We start from the raw sequence: 20,738 nt of genomic DNA, 5'->3' as shown, positions 1-20,738 counted from the left end.
AATAAATAAATGAATTTTGAGAAAATTATGCTGAAAAGTCTGTTGTAGGAATATCATGCAGAAAGCAAGTACAGAAATGGAAAAATAATAGAAGTTGATAGAAAATGAACCAATTCTAAAAATTTTTAATTATATTCAGATGAACAAGGCAAAACTCGACTTTACATTATTTTTTCAGAATTCTCTTCTCTTCTTCTTATTTTATATGGTTGAGTTAATATAAAAATAGAATTCTGCAAAAGAAGAAATACCATCCTTTGGAAAGTATTACTTTTAACAGACTTTTCATAAGGATAAAGAAACTTTTATTATGCTATACTTACAAGACACAAATTTCAAAGAAAAATACCTCTTTTCATATATCCCTCCTTTTCTTCCTCTCTACACAGTGGTCATTCCCCCTCTCCCACTCTCTCTCCTGCTTACTTTTGCTCTCCTACCCTCCCCCATTTTTCTCATTGTACTTTGTGCTTGATTTCAAAATCAATTTATTTATTTATTTAATTTGGCAGGTAGAGTTATATACAGTGAGAGAGAGAGACGGAGAGGAAGGTCTTCCTTCCATTGGTTCACTCCCCTAATGGCCGCAACGGCTGGCGCTGCACCAATCCGAAGCCAGGAGCCAGGTGCCTTCTCTTGGTCTCCCATGAGGGTACAGGGGCCCAAGCACTTGGGCCATCCTCCACTGCCCTCCTGGGCCACAGCAGAGAGCTGGACTGGAAGAGGAGCAACCGGGACTAGAACCCAGTGCCCATATGAGATGCTGGCACCACAGGCAGAGGATTAACCAAGTGAGCCACGGCGCCAGCCCATATTTAGAGTTTTCTAATAAATGGAATAAATATTTGCCATAACCAACTATTTTTTCAAAAGTTTTTAGTGATTAACAACTCTTTATTAAGAGTGATATAAGTTATGTTCATTTTGAAAATAGAAGTTTTCTTAGTAGTTACTTCAGGCAATAATAGGAGCTTCCTTCTTCAATTGCTTTAAATCTGTAAAGACTTTTGTTCATTCACAAATCCAAATTATACTTCTTTGATTAGCATGTCTGACTTAAATATTCTAAATTCACTTGTATAACTAAATTGTCCTTAAGGACTCCTCAACCATAATATGCTTGGTATCCCATCAAATTATCAGCATTTTATTACTAAATAGATGTTTGAGAAACTCAGCAGCTTCTGAAACTAAGTCTTACTAAGCGTTGCTTATACTAGTGAAGGTGTATTGAAACTTAGCACAATTTCTTTCTCAAACAAAACATAATAGTAAACATAATATGACTAAGTTCTACACCACAAATTTACAGAATTTGTCAGGGAAAATCATGTATAAAATGATAGGAAATAAATCTAGGATTTTTGCCACTGAACCTCTTAAAATAACTTTGAAGTTAAGTCAATATGACTTTTAAATTTATATGGCAGTAACCTTAATTTTTCTTCCTTCTCATTCAAAAATTCAAGGGGTTAAAACAGTATTTTGTTTATTTGAAAGGCAGAGAAAAAGAGATAAATATAGACAAAGAACTCTTCACTCTCCAAAAGACTACAACAGCCAGGACTGGGCTAGGCTGAAAGCAGGAGACAGAAACTCCATCCTCCTCTTCCACATGAGTAGTAGGGGCCCAGGTACTTGGGCCATCTTCCATCACCTTCCCAGGTGCATTAGCAAGAAGCTGGGTCAGTAGCAGAGCAACCAGGATCAAAACCAGCACTCTGATTTGGGATTCTGGCATCCTAAGTGGCATTTCAATGCACTGAGCCACAAGGCTGGCCTTCCAATGGTTTTCAGATAACAACTTACCATTATTATATTAAAAGTGGCAATGTTATCATGCATCCATTGCTTTCTGAAAGCTATCCTTTTTAACTATATTCATATTAAATAAATATTTCATATTAGGATTAAGGGAATTCATATTACTGTCTCTATTATTCACCTGACATAAATAATTGCTAGAGGTTCTAAATTAGATATGTTAAAGCTCATATAAAAAATTAAACCCCCAAAACAAGAACTCTACTTCTGGCAATAGTATCATGAAGATGCCAGGTGATTCCCTAAAACAGAAAACAAGCATAAAGTTTAATGAATGTATTCAAAATGATTATATCAAGAATTGAAAATAACAAAAGCAATAGGCAACTTGGGAATATTTATTCATGAAAAGCTTCTACTAAAATTTAAAGTGAATTCATAGCTTTTCCACACTGAATTGTTCCCATGCTCTCCACATCAAGGATTGAACCCTAGAGCTTCTTTGGCCAGAAGCAATAGTTTGGTTCAAGGACCACAGCACAGAAATGATAAATTGAAGAACAGGAGTTCAGAAGTGAGTAAAAGAAAGCCTGAGATAAAACTCCTAAACTATGTATCTATATAGTTACTCAAAAAACCCAGTGAAAAATGAAGCCTTGGAAAAACTTGAAAATTTCCTGTATTTTTCAACTCATTCCTCAATCCACAGTTCAGTAGGCAGAGGGTAAAGGATTTACTGGATTTTCTTGTCAGAGCATAGCTTTATGTCTAAATCATTGGGTGATTGTTCAACTATACAGGTATGTAGTAGACCCAAGGGATCAAAGTTAAAAGGAAAAAAATGGAGACAGAGATATAAGTGAATATGCATCACAGAAGAGACAGATTTCATATTTTGTGACCAGAATATTTAATTATCTACTAAAACAAACAATACAGCAACACTGAGAAAAGCAAAACAGTTAATTCTACAGTGAACTATCTAGTATTTGACTTTCACCAAAAATTACTAGATTTTTAAAGAATCCAGTAAATGTGACTTGCAATCAGAGAAAGGAGTCCTCAGATGTCCATCTGAAAAATCACAAAGTGATATTGTTTATAAACATAGATGAAAAAAATCCTTAACAAAACATTACTAAACAATATCCAACAATATAAAGCAAGCATGATGCACAATGATCAAGAGGAAGGGTTTATCTCAGGATTTAAAGTTTGTTTCAAATTTGTAAGTTTATCAGTATAATTATATTAAAAAGTACTCACATATGAATGATTTTCTTCCTTGACATAAACTTCAGCTCATTTAATTTTTGACCATCTGTGTAATTTACATATGTTTCTTTTATAGGTATGGAACTAGAGATTAAGAGGGATTCAATAACTGATCAAATGTCACCTATCATATAAAGGGGAATAAGGACTTCAGGTCTACTTGATCCTAAATTGTTCTTTCCACTGTGAGCTCTATCCCCCCCCCCCCCACCCACTCCCTGAGAAACCCAGCAAGGAAAAAAATCTTATGGACAGATGATAGAAACTTGAGATTTCCTTTACTAAATTGCTTGTATTCCCTCCAATAATACCATTCCCAACAGCTTTTATCTTCTGAGAATATTTAATCCAAAACACAATGGTCCATGCTGCTGCACCCTTAATAACTACTTTATTTCTTTTGTATGGCACCAACTTCTCACACTCCAGCCTCAGTAATAGCTTTGAAACCTATGAATATGAAATATTACATACACAAAATCTCCCTTATTCCATGTAGTTGAGAAAACCCTGTCACCCTATCTGAAGACCAAGGAAAAATGTCACTGCAAAGGGCTTGATCTCTACTTGGGAAGATGCTTTCTTTCTTCTACAAATAAAAACAGTGAGTTATCTCCAGTGAGTTAGTACACATAATTAAATCCTGTAACATGAAAAAATAAAATGTCCTTCTATATATAAATATCAATATGAGCGTTTGCATTGTATTCATAGGATCTTTCAAAGGATCTAAATAAAAATACCATGGAGCAAAAACATGACCCACATGCATCCAAGTAGCTGTTATATAAATTTCTACTACTTATATATGCATACATATATTAGACTCCTGAGTTCTAAATATAGACTAACAGTGCTACGGCTTGCTTCATTTTTAACTTCTATTGCTGAATTTTCATGGTCCTGAGTTGCATGCAGACACTCTAGAAATTTCCTTCCCTCCTAGACAATAACCTATACTTATATCTAAGAAAAAAAGAGAGGATGCCTGTGTATAGATTTAACAGTGAGAAAGATAATCACATCGGAATAAGATGTAAAAGGAAAATGGTACAAGCAAAAAGTTCTCCAGGATGAGAACTGCAAAATGTGGTTGAAAATATAGCTAGAAGATTAAGAATTATCTGGATTGCTTGTTAAAATAATGAGTTCTCTATCTTCACCCACGGGTGGATTCTAAGAGGGACCTACATTTTATTTTATTTTATTTTATTTTTTTTTTTTTGACAGGCAGAGTGGACAGTGAGAGAGAGAGACAGAGAGAAAGGTCTTCCTTTTGCCGTTGGTTCACCCTCCAATGGCCGCCGCTGCAGCCGGCGCACCGCGCTGATCCTGGCAGGAGCCAGGAGCCAGGTGCTTTTCCTGGTCTCCCATGGGGTGCAGGGCCCAAGCACCTGGGCCATCCTCCACTGCACTCCCTGGCCATAGCAGAGAGCTGGCCTGGAAGAGGGGCGACCGGGACAGAATCCGGCGCCCCAACCGGGACTAGAACCCGGTGTGCCGGCGCCGCAAGGTGGAGGATTAGCCTATTGAGCCACGGCGCCGGCTCGGGACCTACATTTTAAACAAGTCTTTCTGATTATTTGGATACATCCAGTATAAGAATTTTGTTCTATATCGTATCTTAGAGAAAGTTTCAGGGGTCTATAAAGGTTAGATATTTTCCTAGATGATATTAGAGGAATTATAATTGTTAGCAACCAAGAAGTGACTTGCTAAAATAGATGACCCTGTGAAGGGTACTTACTGGGAGATAAGAACTTCTAGGAATAAATTTTGGACAGTTTAGTACTACGTGGGCTATAAATTGACAAAGGAACCACAACCACTACATCTCCAACCAAGGCCTCTAGGGAAAATCTACCCTTACTGCCATAGATTTCCCTCAAATTATAAAAGTATAGCCTGCAGTCTTCTTACTTTAAGAAACCTCTTCCAAATCCAATATACTCACATATATTTGTTTAAAAGCCCTTTTCTTGGGTTTGGTGTCATGGCATAGCAAGTAAAGCTACTGCTTGCATCATTGGCCTTCCATATGGGTGCTGGTTCATGTCTCCCAGGTGCTCCACTTCTCATCCAGTTCCCTGCTAATGGCCTGGGAAAAGCAGTGGAAGATGGCCCACGTGTTTGGGCCCCTGCACCCATGCAGGAGACTTCGATGAAGCTTCTGGTCCTTGGTTGCTGCCATCTGGGGACTGAACCACTAGATGGAAGATCTACTGTCTCCATCTCACTAACTCTGACTTTCAAAATAAATAAAGAAACATTTAAAAAAAAAAACTCAAGAATTACTTCTTATAATAAATCTTCTCTAATCAAAATGTAATGGTTGATTCTTATATCATTTAGGATGTCCTGAGGTTATAGAAATCCAAAGTCAATTAACTCAGACAATACAAGTAATTAACCAAAATAATGGGCAATGTATAAAAAGATATTCATCTAAAACCCTTGATTATGAGCTTTCTATGTCAAAACAGAGAAGGGGAGACAATTATTAGGTTAAATTTGATTATTTTCTTTGTGTTTATAATAAGTTCACAAAGATAGAGAATGTAATATTTACACCAGCCTCTATCATTTTTTCTTTCAGTCATAATAATCTCTGTGGCACTACTATTACTTCTCATCAATGATTCCCTCACTCATTTTTTTCTAGCTTATGTTAGCACATGGTTTGAGATAACAAGAAAGTTCTCTGTAAACCACATAGCCTGAAACCTGTCATGAATGAAGAAAGCAAGATAGTACATGGGGTCAGATCAGCTCATCTCAAGAGTGCAATGGTTTCCCCTTCAGTTAATGGGCATATTGAGTCTAGCAATTATCAGCTCCTCAGAAGTCATATCATATCATCTCAGAAAGCCTCCATCTGGTCCAAACCATGCTGTCATATTTCATGTAAGCCATTCCTTTCTATTTTGCAAGTATTCCAATAAAGGTGTCAGACCCAGTTAGGGAAATCAAGTACAAGCCTATATCATGAATGCAAACATAAAATCAAATCAATGTTAGGTCTTCAATACATTAAACTCCTGTCAAGTCTAATTACTGCTCCCTCAAACATCTTTTCATTGGAGAAAATATTTGTGTTGCTGTAAAGGCAGCAGGGATCCTGCTGTAGACATTCACATTCCCAAGGACAGAGAGTTAAGGATTTTGTCAGTGTTATATGAAACGACACCACCTTCTTTGTAAGCAAGTTGTGGTTTTGTGTTATGTGTAAGAGGGAAAGTAGATCTGTGTGTATATGTGTGTACATGTATGTGTGTATGTGCATTCTGAAGCTCTTAAACTTCTGGTCAGTTTGGGTAACTCACCTTGGTATGAATGATGTGTATTTTGTTTAAATGAATTTATTAATTAAGTATAGGTTCTGTTACAGGTGATGTACAGATGCTGAAAGCTTATAGATCACAAAAGCCAACTGATAAATATTTAGGAATTTTTTAAGTAGAAGATCCAACATGGCTGAATAGAGAAAAGCCGTGCTGATTTTGACCATGTGAAGACAATAGAAGAAAAGTGGAGGAAGTACATTCCCAGGGGAATTTGAAGTGGAAATTATGGAGAAAGAAGATAGATGGCAAGGGTAAGCATGGACAGTACAAACACGCAGCAGAGAGCGGGGACACTATTGGCAACATCTGTAGCTAGGAACTAGGAGGGATGCCATATTGGAGTGAACGGAAAGAAGTCTGCAGAAGCCCATGTCATTGGCGATATTACCTGAGGGAGAACTTTACAGACCACAATGACTTTGAGTCCAGCCTGAAGCACTGGCAGGGGACAGGGTGCTCACCTAACACTCTGAAGGGAGAGAACATTTCTTTCTCCGCATTCCCCCACTAGGGCACATTTTGACTAACTGGGAGAAAGTGCCATCTTAATAACCTGTGCAGAGGCTGTGTCGGCACACAGGCATGCTCAACTGGGGGTTTTATTGGGGGGGTAGATCCATAGTTTGCATTGAATTTAAGGGTTGGCAGGGGACAGGGATCTCGATTAGGATTCTGACTCTCTCCACCCCTTGCGCTCTATCACAGACACCAAGACTCAAACTGACAAAATGGAGCACCAACAGGCAGATGGCTATGGGAATGCCTCTGCTCTCTCCATACACAGGACAAAGAGAGGGTCCCCTGAACCCTGTAACTGGAGGATCCTTGTATGCTGTAACTGTGAGAATTCTGTGCATGATAGGGCATAGGGTGTAGCTGGGTCTCTGGGCAATCATTGTGTCTGGCTTCAGAGGCTCAGAGTTCCCCGAGTGAATGTGGTTGGACATGGCAGTGAGATCCATGCTCACACTGAGGATTACACAGACCTTTTGTGAGGTTCATGCACCCGCATGGGTGTATAACCACTGTGAGCTTACCCCAGTCACTGAGCACAATGGCAGAGAGGAATTAAGGCAGTATTCACACCAGCTGATGTGATCATACCATTACCTCTGCTCACAACAGAGGAGATCTACCATGTCCAACTTGGATATCACCCTGGACTCTTGACCCACCCTTGAGAACTGACAGAAGCTCCCTAGTCCCACCCAGCACCCACCTCTAGATATCCACTGAAGGAGCAGACGCTCCACTGATCCACAAAGGCATACTTCAAAGATAAAAGCTATCAGAGGAGAAAACAATATAACTCTCCAAAAGTAACAGAAAACATGTCAATATTAGAATATGAAGATAAAGAGATTAATGGAATGCCTGAAAAGGAATCCAAAAGCATGATCATAAGATTACTCAAAGGCTAAGAAGTAAATACATGAGATAAAGAAATCTACACACAATGTTCATGGAAAATTTTGCTGGGAGATAGAGATATTGAAGAGAAGTCAAATGGAAATATTAGAAATGAAGAATTTGGGGCCGGTGCTGTGGCGCAGCAGGTTGATGCCTTAGTCTGCAATTCCGGCATCCTATATCCTATATGGGCGCTGGTTTGAGACCCGGCTGCTCCACTTCCAATCCAGCTCTCTGCCATGGCCTGGGAAAGCAGTAGAACATGGCCCAAGTCCTTGAGCCCCTGCACCCACATGGGAGACCTGGCAAAAGCTCCTGGCTCCTGGCTTCAGATCTGTGCAGTTCTAGCCGTTGCAGTCAATTGGGGAGTGAACCATCAGATGGAAGACCTCTCTCTCTCTCTCTCTCTCTCTGTGTGTGTGTGTGCTTGTGTGTGTGTGTAACTCTGACTTTCAAATAAATAAATAATTTTTTTAACTTTTAATTAATGAATATAAATTTCCAAAGTACAGAATATAGATTATAATGGCTTCCCCCCCCATAACGTCCCTCCAACCCGCAACCCTCCCCTTATCCACTCCCTCTCCCCTTCCATTCACATCAAGATTCATTTTCAATTCTCTTTATATACAGAAGATCAGTTTAGCATACATTAAGTAAAGATTTCAACAGTTTGCTCCCACACAGAAACATAAAGTGAAAAATACTGTTTGAGTACTAGTTATAGCATTAAATCTCAATGTACAGCACACTAAGGACAAAGATCCTACATGAGGAGTAAGTGCACGGTGACTCCTGTTGTTGACTTAACAAATTGACACTCTAGTTTATGGCCTCAGTAATCACCCTAGGCTCTTGTCATGAGCTGCCAAGGCTATGGAAGCCCCCTGAGTTCACTGACTCTGATCATATTTAGACAAGGCCATGGTCAAAATGGAAGTTCTCTCCTCCCTTCAGAGAAAGGTACCTCCTTCTTTGATGACCCATTCTTTCCACTGGGATCTCACCCGTGGAGATCTTTCATTTAGGTTTTTTTTTTTCCCCCAGAGTGTCTTGGCTTTCCATGCCTGAAATACTCTCATGGGCATTGCAGCCGGATCCGCATGCCTTAAGGGCTGATTATGAGGCCAGAGTGCTTGTTCTCCTTGATAGGTGACAACTAACTGAGAACCAAAAAGGAAACCTGTTAAAGTGAAATGAACACTAGGAGAAACGGTGACTTGATCAGCCCTCACCCTGACTGTTGATGAGCAACTTAATATGTTATCCCTCTTAGTATTTTTGTTTGTTTGTTCTAATTAATACTTTTGGTTGAATACTGTAATCAATACACAATTCTTCTTAAGTGCTGAAACTTAACTGAAAAGTGATCGCTGTAAAATATAAGAGTGGGAATAAGAGAGGGAAGAGATGTGCAATTCGGGACACGCTCAAGCTGACTTGCCTCAAACGGTGGAGTTAGAAACATACCAGGGGATTCCAATTCAATCCCATCGAGGTGGCATGTACCAATGCCATCTCACTAGTCCCAGTGATCAATTTCTGTTCACAATTGATGGTAATGATAGGACTAAGAACCAAAGGGATCACAAAACAAGAATAGTGTCTGCAAATACTAGCTGATAGAATAAAAAAGGGAGAGAAAGGTCCAACATGGGAAGTGAGATACACAGCAGACCCATAGAATGGAAGATGTCCTAAACAGCACTCTGGCCTCATAAATAAATAAATCTTAAAAAAAGAATTAAATAAATTCAATATGCAAAATAGAAAATTCAGTGGAATGCCCTCACAACAGATCTGGTGAGGCATAAGAAAGACTATCCAAAATAGAAGATAAATCCTGGGAAATATCTCAGTAAGACCAAAAAAAAAAAAAAAAAAAAAAAGACGAAGAAGAAAAAATTAAGAAAACTGAAAATAGTGCTCAAGAGATATGGGATACTATCAGCTGAAAAATATACATGTGTTAGGAGCTTTGGACAATGTGGAAAGAGAGAATGGATTATTTGTAGATTCAGTGAAATAAGAGCAGAAAAAAATACCCTAATTTGGAGAAATACAAGGACATGTAAGCACAGGAAGCACATAGAACTTCTAATAAAAATGAACAGAAAAGATATTAACCATGACATATTACAGTCAAACTTTCAATAGTAAAACATAAAGAAAATTCTAGAATGTGCACAAAAGAAATGTCAGATTATCTTCAGAGGATTCCAATTAGCTGATTTCACATCACAAATCCTAGAGACTACAAGAGAATGGACATAGTCCAAGTCCTAAAAGAAAAAAAAAAAACTGTCAACCTAGAACACTATATCTTGCAAACCTCTGATTTATAAATGAAGGTGAAATAAAAACCTTCTGAAATAAACAGAAATTGAAAGAATATGTCACCACTCTTTTAGCCTTACAAATGACACTTAAGGATATGCTCCACACAGAAGCGTAGAAAGATAACCATCACTATGAATGAATGTGAAGGCAGAAAACATCCTTTAGGAATATTTATGGGAAAATGACAGGACCAAGTCATTATTTATCAATAATAATCTTGGATGTAAATGTCCTAAATTAAAAAAAAAAAACAGACTGGTAGAACGGATTTAAAAAACAAGACATACCTATTTACTGCCTACAAGACACGCACCTCACCAACAAAGATATACACAGACTGAAAATGAAAGGATGGAAGAAGATATTGCATGCTAACAGAAACCAAAAATGAGCAAGTGTACCCATCCTAATATCAGGAAAATAAACTTTAATACAAAAGCTGTTAATTGTTGGCCGGCGCCATGGCTCACTAGGCTATTCCTCCACCTTGTGGCGCCGGCACAGCGGGTTCTAGTACCGGTCGGGGCGCCAGATTCTGTCCCGGTTGCCCCTCTTCCAGGCCAGCTCTCTGCTATGGCCAGGGAGTGCAGTGGAGGATGGCCCAAGTGCTTGGGCCCTGCACCCACATGGGAGACCAGGATAAGTACCTGGCTCCTGCCATCGGATCAGTGCGGTGTGCTGGCCGCAGCGCGCCGGCTGCGGTGGCCATTGAAGGGTGGACCAATGGCAAAAGGAAGACCTTCTCTCTGTCTCTCTCTCTCACTGTCCACTCTGCCTGTCAAAAAAAAAAAGTTGTTAATTGTTAAAAGAGTCAAAGAAAGGCATTATGTAATGATTAAGGGATAAATTCAATAGGAAGATGTGACTATAATAAGTGTGTATGCACTCAATTCCAGGGTGCATGGCTATTGAAAACAAATGCTAACAGATCTAAATGTACACATAGACTCCAAAACAGTAATAATGGGGCTTCAGCATCCTACTTATATCAATAGACAAATCAGCTGGAAAGAAAATCAACACAATAGAACTAATCAACATTATGTACCAAGGGAGCTAGTTGATATCAACAGAAAATTTACTCCCACAGCAACAGAATATACATTCTTTTCATCAGTGAAGGAACTTTCTCTAGGACAGACCATATGCTAGGCAATAAAGGAAGTATAAGCAAATTCAAAAACTTGGAATCGCATCACATATGTTTTCTGATGACAATGGAAGGAAGCTGGAAATTAATTTAATAAACTCTAGAAAATATGCAAACTCATGCAGACTGAACAACATGCTCCTGAATGAACAGTGTGTGACAGAAGAAATCAAAAGAGAAATCAAAAATTCCTAGAAACAAATGAAGATGACAGCATAACATATCAAAAAAAAGCAGTGTTAAGAAGAAGGTGTATAGCAATTAGTGCCTATATTAAGTTAATAAAAACTGCACATCAGTAAGATCATTCATCCAGACCAGGAGAGATTTATCCCTAGTTCAGGGATGAGTCAACAAAGGCAAATCCAGAAACATGATATATCACATTGAGAAATTAAAGAATAAAAACCATATGATTATCTCAATGGATGCAGAAAAAGCATTTGATAATATACAACATCCTTTCATGATTAAAAAAAAACTTTAAGCAAACTGTGTGAAGACTTTAAGCAAACTGTGTGAAGACTCAACATACCTCAACAAAATCAAGGCAATATAGGACAAATCTAAAGCCAGCATCATATTGAATAGGGTGAGGAAGTCAAATTATCCCTGTGCGAAGATGACATGATCATATATGTATGGGAACCAAAAGATTCTACTAAGAGACTATTGAAATTCATAAGAGAGCTTAGTAAAGTTGCAAGATATAAAATCAACACACAAAAATCAATAACCTTTGTATACTCAAAACTTGCCATTGCTTAGAAAGAATCTGAAAGATCAATGCCATTCATTACAGCTACAAAAAGTTTAGATACCTTGTGATAAATTTAACCATGATGTGAAAAATATGTACAACGAAATTTAGAAAACACTGAAGAAATAAATAGAAGAAACAAAAAAATGAAAGAATCTTTCATGTTCATGGTTTGGAAGAATTAATATCATCAAAATGTCCTTACTACCCAAAGCAATTTATAGATGTAATGCAATTCCAATCAAAATACCAATGACATTCTTCTCAGAATTAGAAAAAATGATGCTAAAATTCATATGGAAACTCAAGAGACCCAGAATAGCTAAAGCAATCTTAAACAATGAAAACAAAGTCAGAAATATCACAATACCAGACTTAAAGACATATGACAGGGCAGTTATAATCAAAGCAGCATAGTACTGGCACAAAAATAGATATGTAGACCAATGGAACAAAATAGAACCCCTAGATATTAATCCATACATCTACATCAATTTTTCACAAAGAAGCTAAAATCACTCCCTGCAGAAAGGACAGTCTTTTCAATAAATGGTACTGGAAAAAATGTATCTCTGTATGCAATATAAAACAAGACACCGATCTCATACCTCATATAAAAATCAATTCAAAATGGACCAACAATCTAAATCTATGACCTGATACCAACAAATTACTAGAGGAGAATATTGGGAAAACTCCGTAAGAAACTGCCACAGCAAAGACTTCTTGTTAAGAACTCCAGAAACACAGGCAATCAAAGCTACAATTGACAATAGGATTACATCAAATTGAGAAGCTTCTGCACCACAAAGGAAACACAGCAAAGTGAAGAGGCAACTGACAGAATGGGAGAAAATATTTGCAAACTATGCAACCGGTAAAGGATTAATATCCCAAATCTGTAAAGAGCTCAAGAAACTCAACAGCAACAAAACAAACAATCCAGTTAAAAAATGGGCAAAGGACATAAATGGGCATTTTTCAAAGGATGAAATACAAAAGGCCAATGGACACATGAAAAATGCTCGGGATCACTAGCCATCAGGCAAATGCAAATAAAAAACACAAAGAGGTTTTACCTCACCTTGACTAGAGTGGCTATCATCTAAAAATCAAAAACAAATAAGTAAATAAATAAATATTGGTGAGGATTGAGTTCCTGGCCCCTGACTTCAGCTTGACCCATCCTAGGCTAACGTGGGCATCTGGGGAGAAAACCAGTAGATGAAAGATATTCTCTCTCTCCCTCTCTTTCCCCACCCTGTCCCTCTCTCTCTGCCCCTCTCTCTCCCTCTTCCCCTCCACCTCTCCCTCTCCCCCTCCATGCCATTTTTCCTTACAAATAAATACAATTGAATAAATAAAATTTTTTACATAGTGTCAACTAATGGTCCATATAATAATGTAGTAGAAATGAACAAGTGGTCAGGTTAATCTTCTCCTATACTATCAATTCAAAAATACATACTGGTGGAAACTTTGCCATATTCAACATGTCTTCCATAGATTCCACTTAAATTATCTATATTCTAGTTAGTAATAATGAGAATAAGCAAAGAGCAGTACACATGGGAATTTAAAAAACAGGTCTGCAGAGTAGGCATGCAGCCTAATGATTAAGCTACCTGTATCCCACATCAGAATGCCTGAGTCAATTCCTGGCTTTGGTTATTGAACCCACATTCACATCAGTGCAGACCTTGGAAGGCAGCAGATGATAGTTTAAGTGGTTGAATCTACGCCATCCACATGGGAAATTTGGATTGAGTTCCCAGCTCCTGGTTCCAGCTCCAGCCCAGCCCCAATCCCATTACCGGCATTGGAAGTATGTATTGAAACACTCTATCTGCCTGCCTTGCGAAATAAATAAATAAACAAAAAAAAAAAAAACACCTCTGCTGATGATGTATATACTTTTCTACCACGTGGCATGGTCTAGAACTGTCACATAGCCACGTGATGAATACTTAACAGCTAATCTGACTTAACTGTATTAATTGTACTTAGCTCCTCTAAACTTTCATATTTGTAAGGCTTACTTAGCTTAATATTAACTTTTAAGGAATAATTTGCAATACTTTATGCAATAAACAGGCATTTTTTTAGACTTTGTCACTCTATTTGTCTCTACTTCGATTCTTAATCCAGACACTCCTAGTCTCACTTTCTCACAGTCTCATGAGACTTTTAGAAAAGATATTTTAGTACCTAATTTTAGACAACTAGTTGTATTTAAAACTTGGTTAATATTGTTTTTAGTAATCCATAATACTATTTGCCACTCCACTAAATTTGAATTTTAAATGATTACAAATAAGGTTTCAATTGCTCGATAGTTATATCATTCAATGAACCATGACCCAGATATGTATCCTCTCACATGTGATTCACTGACATTTTACAACAAAGATGGCAACCATAGCTCAATTCTCCCCCAGATTATATTATCCAAGAAACTGTGCAACAGTCCTTTGACCTCCATACTGACCTATTAGATGGCATTAAATAATGTCCCATGAGTTAATTGAATGAGCTCAAGAGAAGAATAGAATGGCTTCTTATTAACAGCAGGCAGGGCATCCAGATGATGCCATACCTAGGAAATGGATATCTACAGCTACACAGAGAATGCTGTGCTTTTTGTTTGTTTGTTTGTTTTTTGTTTTGTTTTGTTTTTTGACAGGCAGAGTGGATAGTGAGAGAGAGAGACAGAGAGAAAGGTTTTCCTTTTGCCGTTGGTTCACCCTCCAATGGCCACCACGGCTGGCACACTGCGGCAGGCGCACCGAGCTGATCCGAAGCCAGGAGCCAGGTGCTTCTCCTGGTCTCCCATGCGGGTGCAGGGCCCAAGCACTTGGGCCTTCCTCCACTGCCTTCCCGGGCCACAGCAGAGAGCTGGCCTGGAAGAGGGGCAACCGGGACAGAATCCGGCTCCCCGTCCAGGACTAGAACCCTGTGTGCCGGCACCGCTAGGTGGAGGATTAGCCTAGTGAGCCACGGCACCGGCCGAGAATGCTGTTTTAAAAAAAATTGTAGTCATTGGCCGGTGCCGTGGCTCACTAGGCTAATCCTCTGCCTTGTGGCGCCGGCACCCCCGGTTCTAGTCCCGGTTGGGGCACCGGATTCTGTCCCGGTTGCTCCTCTTCCAGTCCAGCTCTCTGCTGTGGCCTGGGAAAGCAGTGGAGGATGGCACAAATGCTTGGGCCCTGCACCCCATAGGAGACCAGGAGAAGCACCTGGCTCCTGGCTTCGGATCAGCGCGGTGTGCCAGCCACAGCGTGCTGGCTGCGGTGACCATTGGAGGGTGAACCAATGGAAAAGGAAGACCTTTCTCTCTGTCTCTCTCTCTCTCTCACTGTCCATTCTGCCTGTCAAAAAAAAATTGTAGTCATATATATATATTTGAGGGGCACCCGTTTGCCTGTAAAGTATTAATATATGTATCACATATTAGCCAGATACACTAAAATGAAAACCAGACTGATAGTAAACTGTTTGGTAAAATACTCTGACCTGACCATGATTTGAATCTACTATATATCTCTGCAAGAAACATAGCAATAGTAACGTTGCATTTCTCTCAAAGAGCATCATGTCTCAGACCTTTCACAAATTCACAAATATTAACTTCCTTCAAGCCTAGTTACACAAAACAGATTAATTTAAAATGTTTCTCTACAAAATGTCTGATGTCAGACTGACATAGTTTTATGAGATCCATTAGTAAATTTCACCATTAACCATGTCACTCACTATTTCTAAAGATTAGTTCCACCTTCAGGTGGCTGCTCTGATTGTCAAAACCAGAGTGTTGAAACAAAAATCGCATAATCTAACCATCTAAAAGGAAGATGAAGATAAAGGCTATAGGTCAAGGAGTAATTATCAGGGAGTCAGAGTTGTAATCTAGTGCTCTTTCCAATTTGAGCCCTTATTTGACAAGTCATACACTTGTATGCAATTATCACAGAGTATGTATCAGTTTACTATAAAGTGTGCATTACTCTGTACACTAAGGTAATTCAAGCCAGAAGGATGGTTTGGCAGAAAAGAATCAATATTTGAATAATTATCAAAAAACTGGGACCTGCATTGTGGTACAGTGGGCTAAGCCACTGCTTGTGATACCAGTATGCCATAACCAAGCACCAGTTCAAATTCCAGCTACCCCGCTTGCAATCCAGGTCCATGCTAATGTGCCTAGGAAAACAGTGGAAGATGGCCCGGGTACACTGTAACCCACATGAGAGACCCAGATGGAGTTCTTGGCTCCTGGTTTAAGCCTGGATTAGCTGTTCTGGACATTTGGGGAGTAAACTAGCATACAGAAGATCTCTTTCTGTGTGTTTCCTTCTCTCTACCACTCTGTCTTTCAAATAAATACATAAATGTTCTACATAAGCCATAAGGGCAGCTGTTTTAGCCTGTAAATACTTTTGTAATCATATTTTTAAATCTCCAAAATGAGAAAATAGAATACTGTCCTTATTCTCATTTTCTTTTCCTTTTAGGGGAACAAGAGAAAAAAGGTACACAAAAGGCTTATTTTTCTGAGCCCTAGTTTCCCTTTTGAATTCAACAGGATTAAAGTGGCATTGTTTACCAAAAGTTTCCCTGAGGCTCAACACTGGCATTGCTTCCAAATCTAGCCTTGTAGAGCTGCAAGAATTAGCACAAACAACATCCATATTCATTAACTGTCCGGAGAATGAGAACATGGAGGACTTTAAGGCAATCTCACCACAGAAGCCAGAAAATGGAAAGAAAGGGAGAAAAATGAGTGTGGGATCCAAAAGGTTCTCTTTAATGTGTATCAAGCAGTTTTGTATAATGCAAGTAACTACAGGAATTTGCTATTTAGCAATGATAGGTCATATATAAACTCTATTTCTGCTGATCCCCTATTGGGTTGGCAGCATGTGCCTGGTCCCAGTCAGCTGCCAACATGTGAGGGATGCTAACAAATTTCCCTGTAATGAGCTCACTGGACTGGAGCACTAGTTAAAGGAGAAGGTCAAAGGTTTGTGTTTGTTTAGTTCCCTCTCACATGTCCATGTCTTCCTCAAATGTTAAGAATATTCTCTTGCTTGCTATGGTTTCATGCTAAATTAGCCAACCTGTCAAACACATCAAGGTAAAAAGGTCATAGCAACCACAGAAATACAAAATAGAGTAACATACAGAAAACTCTATCATTTACATCCATTAACACAAGGCCCCATTGTTCAGTCTTTAAGGAAGTGAGGATGGGCCTTATGTGGGGATATTATGCTCTGAAAAAGTGAACATCATATTAAAAATAAAATATTCCCCAAAGGCATAACTCTGATGTTCCGCCTACAAGCACATCATGCCCTTAAGCACATCATTATTCTTCAGCAGTAAATAATGTGAGATGAGCTCGTGGTAACAAAGTGGTAACATTTTCCACAAGTGGTAACATTTTGTTGAACTAAAAGATAGCTCAGCCAGATGAAAAAGGAAGAAACAGAATGGTAAAAATCCGAATGAATACAACACGTCTGGCTAAAATCAGTTGAGTCTTCATGGAACACTCTTTTATTCCCATGCTAAATTATTAAAATCCTATCTCAGAACTTCCACTAACAATCCTCCCCCCCACATCTGCTAATATAAAAAAAAAAAAAACCTTCTACAAAAGATCAGCACAGAATATCTTTCCCACAATACTATTTCTTTCTGTTCTCATATTATGTATGGTTGCTTGTATAACAGTCTCAACAGACACAGAAGAAAACTCAAGTAAAACTCAAAAATGTATTCACATGGATGTGGGAGGTGTTAATGAATTCAACAAGTGATATTAATAACCCAGACATTAGTAGCAGTGACATTGTCACTAGCACCCTAAGGCATGAAATAGCGAGGGTGACAAAGGATGCTGCTGTACCACTGAGAGATACAGCAATGGAGAAGGGGCTATGTCACAAGACCAGTCATCCCCAGAAAAACACAGCCTGGAACAGAAGGAAGAAATTAAAGTCCTACTCCTCTCTCCTCCCACCTTTCAATCACCTACTGGTGACCCTCCCCTTTGGCTTAAACCCTACTAGAAATAAAAAGGCAAAGTGATACAGAGCCTATGACCAACATCCAATTGCGTAAGGCAGACTTAGGCAGGGAGTGGAGAGGTTTGAGAAAGAGAAATTGAATTATCATCTGGTATACCACTACTCAAGCCAGTGACTAGGTTTTCTTATCTTACTACGTTCAGTATATAGTAGAATAAAGTACACAGGAGCATATAGTGCATAATATTTTTCAACAGCTATTTATTAAGCAAATAAACAATTGAGCTTCACAGGATAAAGATTTTGATTTCAATACCAGTTTTCTTCTGCTGTACTCACTGTGACCTGTGGTAATTTGTTCAACCTCTGAACTATTTCTATTTCTTTCTGAAAAGGGGAGCCATTTATGAGATCTTGGGTTTTTGTTTGATATCATCCTACAGCTAAGCCTAAAATGATCCACTTTACCTTCAAGGAAACATTGCAAATTTTTAATGTTGAAGTATCCAATAGCTGTTACATGCAAAGTAAGGCTATCTTCATCTGGTTCTCAACATTCTGTAGTGATACCTGAGATAGAATAGCATTGACTCATTGCCCACTGAACACTATTCTCTAGACAGCAGATAACATCGTTTATAAAATGCCAATGGAATTGTTGACTTATAATCATGTAAAAGAAATATACATGCAGTAGAATGCAGACTTGAAATCTAGAATGTCAACTTTTCCTGGGCTAGCTATATGCTATACTTTCCTCTCACACACTGCTGGGCATTTCCCAGTCCGCTGAGTGACTGAAAGGGTAAACAACAAATACTCTTCAGTGTTCTGTGCTGCTGTGCCCTGGTGTTCCAGAGGTCAGGTGTACTAAATGTATTTTCTCAGCTCACTGTGATATAAACCCACTGTGATTCAAGGAGCATCTGCATAACAGAGAATCAGCCATCATTTCTCTCATCCAAATACATTAAGCTCCATTGTATTGTAAGGTTACTCTATAACTACATGATCTATGAGGTGCACTAAAACACCTTCCCATCTATTTCCTCCTTGTATACAGTGTCATGATTCCTATCATGGACCAACTGGATTTTTTTTTGCAAGTTTGTAAACTGGTTCACCACACACACACACATATGTATTTTAATTGTTACTTTTTTAAGAGCAGAAAAAGACCTTCTACCAGATAGTTCATTCCCCAAATGTCTGCAATGCCCAGAGCTGGGCGAAGGTCAAAGCTGAGAGTCCGGAACTCAATCCAGGTCTCCCACGTGGTAGTAAGAACCCAATCACGTGAGCCACCACTGCTGCCTCACCGCTTGCATTAGCAGCGAGCTGGAGTTGAGCGGTAAAGGTGCGACTTAAAATCAGGTAATCTGATATAGGATGCAGGCACCTTAACTGGCATGCTAATCTCTAGGCCAAATACCTGCCCCACAAACATTCTGTATGTGACAGGATAGGATAGGACAGTACTGAACAGGACAGGACAGAGTAGGGGAGGTCATCATTACTTACATGTGTGCTCGGTTGTGTACATGTGTGTTCTACCATGCCAAATATATTTCTTACTCTACTTTATGGTAAAAGAAAGAAAGACCCTATACTACACGGTTATTCTTTTTAAAAGTATATATAACACCAACGATTGCTCCTGCCATCCTTAAGTCTCAATACATTCTATCTTTATCTCTTTTCTTTCTTAGTATATCCACATTGATACACAGCTCTTCTGATTAATTGCTTTGAAAAGAAGCTTTTCCTTACAATGAAAACAAATCTTCTTTTTTTTAAAGAATTATTTTATTTATTTGAAAAACAGAGTTACAGAGAAAGGTAGAGCCAGAGAGAGAGAGGTCTTCCATTCCACTGGTTCATTCCCCAAATGACCGCAATGGCCAGAGCTGAGCTGATCCAAAGCCAGGAGTCAGGAGTCTCCTCTGGGTCTTCCACATGGGTGCTGGGGGCCCAAGGACTTGGGCCATCTTCTACTGCTTTCCCAGGCCAAAGCAGAGAGCTGGATCAGAAGAGGAGCAGCAGAGACTTGAACCGGCATCCATATGGGGTGCTGGTGCTGCAGGCTGGGGCTTTAATCTGTTGCAACACAGTGCCAGCCCCACAAATCATCTTCTAACAAATAAAATGTCTCCATACTGTACTACTGTCATTATTGTATTGACATAGATGCCCCTTAATGTACGTGGAAGGAGATTTTTTAAGTCTTCAGTTTTGTTGCCTCAATTTTTTAAAACAGGGGCCTGCCTTGTGGCACTTACGAAGTTGTTATCCCATATGAGAGCAATGCTTGGAGATCAAGTTGCTCCACTTCCTACTTCATGCTAATGTTCCTGGTAGGGCAGAGAAGGATAGTCCAAGCACCTGGACTCCTGTGAGAGACCCAAACTGAGTTCCAGATTCTGGGCTTCGAACTAGATGAGCCCTGGCTGTTTTGATCATTTGGGGAGTAAACCAACATACAGAAGATCGCTTTCAAAAAAAAAAATCTCTTTGTCTCTCCCTCTCATTCTGTAACACTTCCCTTCAAATAAATAGATAAATTTTTTTTAAAAAATGACTATGACAAGCTTTATTTCCTACTTCATTTCTATAATTTTCTCTCTACTCCCTCAAGGACACTAGCAGAAGAAAAGATGAACAAG

General features: G+C 38.9%; 1 long non-coding RNA gene across 1 annotated transcript in view; it reads right to left on the bottom strand.

Moving 5' to 3' along the window:
- Positions 1-2,770: 2,770 nt before the first annotated feature.
- LOC149120130 (uncharacterized) overlaps positions 2,771-20,738 on the bottom strand; it is a 54,320-nt gene continuing 36,352 nt past the window's right edge. The window contains exon 3 of the long non-coding RNA XR_016226457.1: positions 2,771-2,838. This is a non-coding gene — a long non-coding RNA (uncharacterized LOC149120130). The remainder of the gene's footprint in view (positions 2,839-20,738) is intronic.

Source organism: Oryctolagus cuniculus, chromosome 20 (genome assembly GCF_051225735.1).
Source record: "Oryctolagus cuniculus isolate XC-2025 breed Fujian yellow rabbit chromosome 20, ASM5122573v1, whole genome shotgun sequence".
Taxonomy (NCBI): Eukaryota; Metazoa; Chordata; class Mammalia; order Lagomorpha; family Leporidae; genus Oryctolagus; species Oryctolagus cuniculus.
Note: the sequence above shows the minus strand (reverse complement) of the source record. Positions and strands in the feature narration are given on the sequence as shown.